The sequence below is a fragment of the Pantherophis guttatus genome, chromosome 4, assembly GCF_059756535.1.
Source record: "Pantherophis guttatus breed Tessera chromosome 4, ASM5975653v1, whole genome shotgun sequence".
NCBI lineage: Eukaryota > Metazoa > Chordata > Lepidosauria > Squamata > Colubridae > Pantherophis > Pantherophis guttatus.
Window position 1 is genome coordinate 141428614 of NC_142066.1, and position 10734 is coordinate 141439347.

Below are 10734 nucleotides of genomic sequence, written 5' to 3' on the forward strand. Positions count from 1 at the left end.
GAATAACGCGAGGGGCGGGGGGGGCCAGAATCGGTTCGGTGACGTCATATCGTCACCGCTACCGGCTCAGTGGAACCGGGCCGAACCGGGAGGAACCCACCACTGGGATATCCATTACATTTGCATGACAGCATTATTGGTGAAGTTTGATGTTGCCTTTTAAATTGATGCTATGGCTGAAGTATTTCTTGGTGATCTCAAATAAGAGTACTAATCAGCTTTGATCCTGCTTAGCTTTTCAGAATCAATCAAAGAAGGTCTGAGATTTTATGAGGCCACTTTTATAACCTATGTAGATGAGTAGAATTGTGCTCTATAAAACATGTAGCTTGCTTCGTGTTGTGTAGTGGTTTGCTTCAGTATAGGAAAGCTTTGCATGATCTGAAAATGATTCAGAAGGACTTTGAACCTTGCAAATATGCAACAATCTTTGCAATGCACTGAAGCAAGACTTTTTTTTTTATTGAAAAAGTTTTTCAAATACAAATCCCCCCCTTTTCCCCTCCCCCTCCCTAACCCCCCTCCCCCTCCTCTCCCCCCATGGCTTCTCCAAGATGAAATCCAGATTAATATCACATTATATAATACTTTACCACCCTTATACACCACCCCCTATGTGCTATACATTTCTTCCTAACATTATTATTATATCCCCTGTATACTATACATTTAACAGCATTCGGCTAAAAACTATATAATAGATCCTAATTTGGCATTTATTCTACTCATAATCTACCCATTTCCTCCATAATATCTAAACATAACATCACTTTTCCTAAACTAAGCAATCAGTAACCTAACCTATCCCCTTGTACCATATCAATTTTCCTACAGGTCTACCATACATAATATATTTAATATCTTTATTCTTCTGCCCATATCACTAAAAGATATTTCCATAAAACCCTCAAATGACTTTAAATTTGTATTCCATATAGTATCTTCTGTAATGTCTTTCAACTAGATTGTTAATTCCATCGACCATGTTAGGGTAACATCAAGTCCTGCTTCCAACAGTGTATTCAGTATCTTCAATTACCATCTGCCCCCATCATTAATAAGTATTTCTGTATATAACCCCCCCCCCCGAGTGACTTTATATTTATATTCCATATGGTATCTTCTGTAATGTCTTTTGTCTAGATTATTAATTCCAACAACCACGTTAGGGTAACAGCCAGATCATCTGCATGCCCCAATTCCATAGTTCTCTTGCCTTATAGCTCAACATATACGTAATCCATTTTTCAGAGAGTCCAAAATAGAAAGTTCCAGTCCGCTCAATCACAGGCCATCTTCCACATCCCCAAAACACCAGCACTGTAGAGATCTGTTATTCTTCTCAAAATAGTATAAGTCTGTAATTTGCCTCAGTTATATTTTCATGTATCAGCCTTCTATAAATCCCGCTTATTATATTTAATCGTCTCTTAAATAACTGGCATTAATCTGTTGGCTAAAAAAGAATTGTTTAGTTTAAAAATTTTTAGTTTTGTAGAACCTGCTTCTTCTTTTCTTAACTTGTTGTGGTTTAGATCTCCACCCTGGTTGCCTTTCTAGGACTTGTATATCAGCTGGTTGAATTACATGCTGGTCTTTAACTTGATAAGACATCAAATTGAGATCCAAAGCCGCCTTTTATATTTATAGGTGATCCAGCTATAGCCTCTGAAGGAGAATCCAAAAGCGGCTCATCCAAAAAGCCCTCTATAACTTGTTGTTTTTCCATTACCTCCATCTCCATCTGCTTAACCTGAGTTTCAATCTCTTGTTCATTTTGCTTTTCTTTATCTCCCTCCTGTATTCCTGACACTGATGACATACGTGGAGATGTTGGGCCCATTTTAAAAACCTTGTAATAAAATTCTTCCACTTTTTCAACAGTGTTTAATTGATATCTTTCTCCTTGATATCTCAATATTATACCAACTGGAGCATCCCACCTAAATGGGATGTTTTGTTTCTCTAGTTCAGTCACCAAAAATCCAAAGTCCTTTCTATCTTTTAACATCTTGGACGGCAGCTCTTTATATATCCAGATCTTCATTCCATTCATTTCTAGAGTGGAGTTAAAAGACTTTTGCACAGTATCATTTCTCATTCCTTTATCAGTAAAATAAATCACCACATCTCTAGGCAATTGTCTTTGCTTTGCCACCCAAGAATTTATTCTGTATACTTTATCAATCTTACAGAATACCTCTTCAAAACTAACCTTTAAAATCACAGCCAGAACTTCAGTAGACATCTTTCTCAAGTCCTCTCTGTTATTTTCCTGTATTCCCCTCATTCTGATCGCAAATTCCATGGATCTGAATTGCATCATTGTAACTTCATTTTAAATCCTTTGCTTTATATTATCTACATTGTAAGTCTTGTGATCCACTTCCTTCATTTTAAACTCTACTTCTGAGCTATTTTCTTGAATCATTGTCAAATCATTTTCAATTCTTTGTATTTTATTATCCAGATTATAAATCTTATAATCAGCTTCCTTCATTTTAGACTCTATTTCTAAATTGATATGTTTATCCATCTTTAGAATTACTTCTGAAAAGCTTTTCAAAGCTGTTACAATATAGTGCTTCAGGTTATCATACTTTTGTTGAACCAACTCTTTAATTTCCTGTCTAAATTTTTCAAGATTCTGGTTCATAATCTCATCATGTCTTGCGAACTCCTCCACAACAAATTCCTTTAAATCTTTAAAACCATTCTTCTGCATCTGCGAGCTCAAAAATTGCTCTTGTAATTTATAAATGGGGGAGCCCCCCCACATCTTGGTTGTCTGGCTTTGTCAGTTTTAACGCCATCCTGCCACGCAAACAGACTCTTTTTAAAGAAAAAGTCTTCTCTCCACACAATATCAATATCAAGTCTCTAAGAGGAAGAAGCATGAAACAGAAATTTTTCTCTTCTCTTCTAGCCAGCGCTATTGCTTCAAATACTTTGTAGCATATTAAACCATTCAAACGGAAAGACTTTCGCTTTCAGCTTTCTTCTCAAGCCTCAGCCAGCCGCCATTTTAAACTTTTTTTTTCCTCTTTCACTCTTTCTTCATTCTTAAAATCAATCATAGGGTTGTTACAAATACTTGCAATTTAGAGTCCCAAATCCGGATTTCATCCTGCTTATTCAAGCAATCTGTTAGTTTTCGCTGATTAGGTTGGTCACATCGTCTAGCTCTGCAAAGCGCAGAGTTCCCCCGAAGCCCAGAGCAGCGGCGAGCTGGATAGGGAGCCTCAACCTGCTTCCTTCCCAAGAGTAAAAAAAAAAAACTCTGGGGACTTCGCAGAGGGCTCTACCTGTTCTCGCCGGCTCTCCTCACATTTCCTTAAAGAAACAGAGTTTTTCGAGCTGCCTCTCAGCTGTAAAGGCGGCTCTTTACGGGCGGCGGGGGTGGCGGTCCCAAAAGACCGTCTAGCGACGACGGAAGCCAAACCGGAAGCCCGAAGCAAGACTTTTTTTTCAGGCATCTGTCTATCTCTGGAAAAAAAATATTTCCAAAGGCTCCTTTTTTTCATTCTGTGGTTTTACCTCCATGCTGCTCATCCTAAATATATGTGGAGCTCCTAAGGCAGAAAGTTTGAGATTCCATTTTTTTTAATGCATCAACTGCTATTCAAGCATTGTATTATAGGTATGGGTTGTGTAAAACGTTTTTGCCCACAGTATTCTTGTCTCTTCAAATGGGTGCTCATTAAGATGGTAGTTTCATTGCATTTTCATGAAAGGTAAAGGTTTCCCTCGCACATATATGCTAGTCATTCCCAACTCTAGTCATTCCCAAAGCCGAAGAGCAAATGCTGTCCGAAGATGTCTCTGTGATCATATGGCTGGCATGACTAAACACAAGGTTCATGGAACACTGTTATTTCCCACCAAAGGTGGTCCCTATTTTTCTACTTTCATTTTTTACGTGCTTTTGAACTGCTAGGTTGGCAGAAGCTGGGAATGGGAGCTCGCCCGTTACATGGCACTAGGGATTTGAACCGCTGAACTGCCAACGTTTTGATCGACAAGCTCAGTGTCCTAGCCACTGAGCCACCGCATCCCAAACTCAAGAAAGATATAACTTGCCTATTTATCCCATGCTTCTTTCCTTGCTGATCTTCTTGCTTATTTATTAGATTTAATATTGATTGTCAGGCAAAATATCAGAATAGATTTACCCTTTCCAAAGTTAGTTTCCATACTACACAGACACAACTGGTGAGATACAATGCCAGGTTAGGTGGAAATATGCACAGCTCAGAATTTTATGATGTTTTTGATAATGCTATAGCAACACCTCTGGTTAGGCTGCTACTATTGGATTAGTAGAAGCTTCTTAAAGAAAGGAATGGAGTATTTATAATGGAATTCAAACACCAGATTGCAAAAAGCTTGGGCCCATCCAAATGTTAGCATTTCTAAGTAACACGAACTGTTATTGCCATTCAATTCTTTCAAAAGAGACAAGCATCTTATTTTAATCAGGCTTTAAATCTCATTTCTCTCTGTTGTTCTTTTCCCCCCTCTCTCTCTTAAAAACAAAGTTCTGTGAATCCTCTGACAAAACAAAGAGGAATCTGATACCAGTTTTATAAGATGTGAGAGAATGGTAGTAAGGATGATCTGTACGCCTTCAGCAATGATGGCATTTTATCTTGCTGAGCCTATCTCTTCTTTCTGTTTACCCCAGGTTAAGGCTGTAATCCTCTCTTTGTGCTACCACAAGCATTCCCACAGCAACAGATTATGATGTCACGAGTGAAGATTTATAGTTCTCTAAGATTGGGTGGGGGGAGGGACGGAAAGGACTTTTCTGTGAGATAGGCCAGGCTACAAATGCTTCTCTGCATTAAATTGTCCCTCTGGGAGGAACTTGGTTATGGAGAAGTTATATTTTAGGAAGCCAACAAATGTGTAGATAAAGTGCGGCTGAATCTGAGAGATTCATCATAGTCTCTAAAATGTTATTTGTAAATCCAGAAGAACAATTTCAACACATGTCTCCAGAATACCCAGAGTGAATAACAGCCAACAGCAGTCAACTCTACCCACCAAATCACCTTTATCTCACCCTTGGTAGCCTTAACCATTTTCAATCAAGGGGCAATAAAACACATTTGATTACCCATCCACTTGTAAAGAATAGTTGCAGTGACAGTGCATTAAGCCCCATGCTTATCACTAGTGTTATTTCCATGCACACAGAGTTGCAATCTCAACTTCCATATATTTTTCATTTGTATTTTTGTTGCATTTCTATATCATTTGAATCCTGGTATGTCAATGCATGCCTATTGCTCTGTAAGAAACTTTTTTTTAAAAAAAAGGCATATTTGTTCTTTAATTCTCTTCCCATGTCTGTGATGCTATGCCATCTAAGTACATGGATTCTACAAATTAGCTGAACAATGACAGCTGAACAATGACAGCTTTCAGTGGAATACTTTATATGTAAACATAACTCTCATTGGATTCAAAGAGATTTATTGCCATGTCAATATAGAAAGGGCTGAAGTCATAATTTTGACTGGCCATCAAAAAAGCAGTCAGATGGCTCTCTAGCTCTTGAGCTCATAACTAAAAATAGAATGGCTCCTGAAAATTACTTGTCAGTGGAATTTCATTAGTAGATGCAACCAAAGTCCAAAGTTGGTGGAAGAAAGTCCTGCTTTCTCCCAACCATTCTTGTTGTTGCTTCTAGCATTCTTTTCCTTCTCTTTCCTAAGCAGTAGATTTACAGAGAATGGACAGATAACTCTTAGATTGATTCAGAGTGTCTTTGACAGTAGTTTTTTTTTGTCACATATGGCTCCCAAGACACTGACTGACACCCATGTGCTAAGAGCATAGTCTTCACAGATTCTATAACAGCAGATTGAAAAAGTCCACACACATGTAGAACAGAAAAAGAAAGTTTGCAGACCTCATTGCCCGTGATGGTTGTTACACTGCACACATCTGGATTCTGAAAACTCTGCTTAAACACTTCTCCCAGGACACCATAACATAGAAAATGTTATAGGTTAAATCTCACTTAAAAAAAAAAAGTTTGTTTGATCATTGTTTGGGGAGCTTACGGCATGTCTGGTCATTAGATTTTGATTTATTACTAGTTTCAGAAATAATGGACATTTCTACAGTGACTAGCTTCTATTTGGTTGAAACCATTTATCAGAGTTCTCCTGAGACATAAACAGGGTATAAATGAGTCTGGACAGAATTTCTAAGACTTATTTGAGAGATCTCCAGATTAAAAAAATAGCCTACTATAATATAAAAGAAATAATATAAAATACAAAAATAGATATTCCATGTACATGCGTACATCACGTCTTAATTTTATTCTTTTTCTGAATCTTTATTCATTTATTTTGATTCAATTTTAATAAATTTGAAATTATGGTTAACTCAAGGCTCCTGTCATAAACAGATACAGGATGAAGTTAAATTCATTCCATTATTTTACTACCATGGTCAGATGATAATTTTAATAGGTTCCATATTTGGAACTGAGAAAACATGAACATTTCTCTTAATTTCCTTTCACCATTCTCTATCTCTTTTTTGTTTATGCATTACCATTTGGATTTCAAAATTCATAATGACCTAACTGCACTGGTTCAAGAGAATGGCATATTCTGGTATGAGTGATGCAGGGGTGGGTTCTAGTGACCTTAACTACCAGTTAGCATCGTGCCCGTGTGTGTCTACTCGCTTCACTCATGTGCACGCGCACTCTTCTTGGCATGCGCAGATCACTTCTGATGATGTGCGGGTCAGTGGGCGGAGCCTCCCACCATTTTACTACCAGTTGTATAGAACCAGTCCAAACCGGGGGCAACCCACTACTGGAGTGATGTTGATTATCCATTTTTTTAAAAATAGCTTTCAGTGGAAAAACCACTGTTGTTAAGAAAAGATTGGTGGAAGATTCATTATGGAAGAATATATGGATAGGAACTATTGCTTACAAACAGCATATTCTTCTTAACGATCCTAAAAAGCTATTCTGATTCATAAACAATTCTGGTTATGTATATAACCGTGTGTTCTCTTGAGAGACATGGTGGAGGCCAGGAAAAATACACATACTCTAACAAGAATAATCAACCAGGTGCAGAAGTGTACAAGAATCACATGGGGAATTGATCCTTCTCTTTTTGAGCCATTGGATTCTTAGACTCGGGTATGCAGAGTGGTGGGTTGCTACCGGTTCTCCCCAGTTCAGGAGAGCCAGTAGCAAAAATCTTGATGTGAAAGTGAACCAGTTCGCTCTGACCGTCAGCTGGGCCCTCCCGCCTGCCCTACGCTACTTACTTACTTTATTCCATCATTTTTAGCCCAGCTGTAAGGCATGGCAGAGCGGATTGCCATGCCTCAGCTGTATTGAAATTCAATGTGCTTGAGCAAAGTGCAAGTGTGGCGTGCATGCGAGCAAAGCGAGCATGTGCGTGCCAATCACGCGCAAAGTGCGTGTGCGAACCAGACTGGTGGTAAGACTGGTTAGAACCCACCACAGGGTATGCAACATTTTTGTTGGCAGAATTGAATTTCTTGGAAGGTTTGGGTGTTTTTTTTGTCATATGCTTCTTTTAAAATCTCTTGCAGTTTCCCCATCTTAAAATGACATTTTTAGCAATTATAGTTAGTTTTGAAGGCCACAAAATGTGGCAGAATGTAGAACAGAGTCACAGGAGGAACAGTTCAGCTAGAAATCTTTGGTATGCAGGAAGAGAGAAAAGGCAGCTCCTTCCTAGCCTTTCATATGACATATCTAATAGTTTTGCAGATTTGTGCTTTAGTCTGGCAAAATTCCTTTCTACAGGTGAGCACCAATAAAGAAACCACTCTGAGGTAGCTTCTCACATCATTCTTGGTTCCTTGAGCCTGTCACAAAAAGAGAGAACTTTGGATCATAGGCTAACCACTCTTGCCTCAGAGCAAATCTGGGAAATTCCTGGTTTTGCAGATGTGAGTGAACAGCAGCAATCAGTATCATTAGCCATATTGCCTAAGATTGCTAGGCCTAGTCCAGAAATTTTTGGAAGGCCACAATACTCTTATTCCTTCTTCAAAAATCACTGGCCCCAACATTAGAAGCTCTTTTTCCTCTCCTTTCTCTTAGCTCTCATTGACCCCTGCTCTTCCCTCCCTTTACAGTTCTGCAAAATTTCTGTCTCCCTCTCAGCAGAGGCTGTTTGTGAACTAAGGTATCTTTGCAAATATAGCTCACCACTACAGTTGCAACTGTGACTCATAGTTCCTGCTGTGATTGATAGACTCAGTACACCTTCTCTTAGTTCCCAAGCCCTGCCTGCCCCCTTGTTGCATTTTTTCCTACACCTGCCTGCCAAAGGCATACTATAAAATTGCGTCAACCACATCCTGTTGCACCTTTGAAATCACTGGAAACAGGGATTAGGTTCCAAAATGCAATCCTTCTGATGGAGCATCTGTAAAGAAAACACTGCCTGCTCCACAAAACACCTGCAAGCGATTTATTATATCACCCGAGGTGACAGATACTTGAGGCCTTTGCCTTAAGGGGTAGTCTTTTTCAATCCATCACAGGTTTCACCTTGCATGGACAGATCTAATAGGCAATTAAAAATAATAATAATTTTTCATTCCAGTTTCTTTCATGACCTGGGCTTCACCAATCTTCAAAAATTTAAGTCCTTAAACTTCATTTGTACACAATGGGTAAGCTGTAGTATAAGATCAAACTTCATTTAGAGAAGAAAGGGCTCAGTCTAGGCACCAATATGGAATCTCTTTTAATGCAGAATTATACACTAAAATAAAAGAGATAGATGGAGGAAATGGTTTTGGAAGCTCTCCATGAAATAATTTATATTTTTTACAGCCATCCTGTAGCAACCAGGCATAGAATGAGCTTTTTAAAAACATTGTCAGCGGTTTACTATCCAACAGAGTTCACACAAAGATGTAGAAATTTAAAAAATTGATAGAGGTGACTTTCCCCCTTTGATTTATCACTGTTTGCTATGCTCAGAAGATTATGATACATAGAAATGTATGAAGGTAGCAGCAGAGTTGTAATGTATTTTGTGAATGTGATTGGATTTAGATATTAACTCCCCAATTAAAGATTCTTGTACTGGAGCCTTTGATCTGGTCCAGTGGTGGGTTCCTCCCGATTCGGTCCAGTTTGGCCGAGCCGGTAGCGGTGACGATATGAGGTCACCGAACCGGTTCTCCACCCCCGCCCTTCCACCCCCCCACCCATCCACGTTATTCTTACCTTTTATTTGGTCCCACTCCCAATCTATTGCTGCCTCCTGAGTCCCAGCTGATGACTAGAGGGAAAAAAACTGTTTAAACTCTTGCCGCGGGGCTTCAAAGGGCCGACCTACAGCTGATCAGTGTTAAAAGCAAACAAATGAGTCAGGTCGTGCGAGTGCGAGGACTGGTCGTAAGTGCGAGGACCTTCCAGAAATGACTCTGCCCACCTAGCCATGCCCACCTAGTCACATGACCTCCAAGCCACACCCACAAAATAAGCCACCGGTAGTAAAAAAATTTAGAACCCACCCCTGATCTGGTCCAGTGTAATGGTCATCTCTATATGCTGCTGAGTGAAAGCTTGGGTGGGTGAATCTTTCTTGGACACTTTCTCACAGAAGGAGGTGCTGGGTCTTATCAGGCCAAGATTATGTTATATGCCATTTGAATAAACATTACTATTGCACAAAACCAGAATGTGGTTGGTTTGATATTGTTTGATGGAACCATTTTGTTTGTTAAATACTGCTTCAGAAAAAAGCTAGAACTGAGGAACTGTAAAAAGAATAAATAAGGCACAACTGCATGATTAATCTTTTTTTTTTCCTCTTATGCATGTGATATGTGTCTATAATGTTGTCAGGCTCAAAACCAAGAGTGACAAACGGCAGTTCCTTCAAGATGTGTTCTTTATTATTTCAGACTTATGGACAAAATCATGCCAGACTGAGACTCTACTATCTGCATCTTCCCTATATTTTGTGAACTATTTGTCAGGGTTCCAAATAACACCCCCAATGAAAGAAGACTCCAAGGCTTGAAGTTCCTCAAAGTTCCATTTTATTAGAGACGTCATATTAGCACATCTGGGAAAATCCGAATCTGAAAGCTTCCAGGTTTCCCCCACCCAGATGAAAATCCTAATCGCTGCCCAGCACCCACATATCCATCACATGGCCCAATCAATGCACCGTTCCATCTGGAGATGCCTCCCAGTTCCAATCCTCCAGGTGCAGGGCAAGATGTTCTTGACTCTCTGAGAAAGGAATGTTATGACTATATATCACTCCTGCTCCATACAATCCCCCCTCCCAGTTTCCCACAGTAGTAAATGTGGCAGACCTGAAGGCCCAATGCAAAAGATGGCTTCCAGGACTGACACTCTTAAGGAGAGGCTGTCTTCACTTTCTTTCTCTCATACCTGATATCTGGGCCTCTTACTTCTCCTACTCCCCTGGAAGGCAACCTCCCCACCTCCTCACTACATTCCATCACAGATATGTGTGACATCAGAAAATGTGGGGCTCTGTGGGAGGGTTGTGCCCTCTATCTTGGTTCTTTTGATCTACTTCTAGATTTGTATATTGTGTGAACCGAGCCTATTATGGGTTATTTAGTAACACAAGATTTTGGAATATGAGCATAACATGTGAATCAGGGGTGGATTCTACTTACCTTTACTACTGGTTCGCAATGGGGCTGCATGCGCGCGTG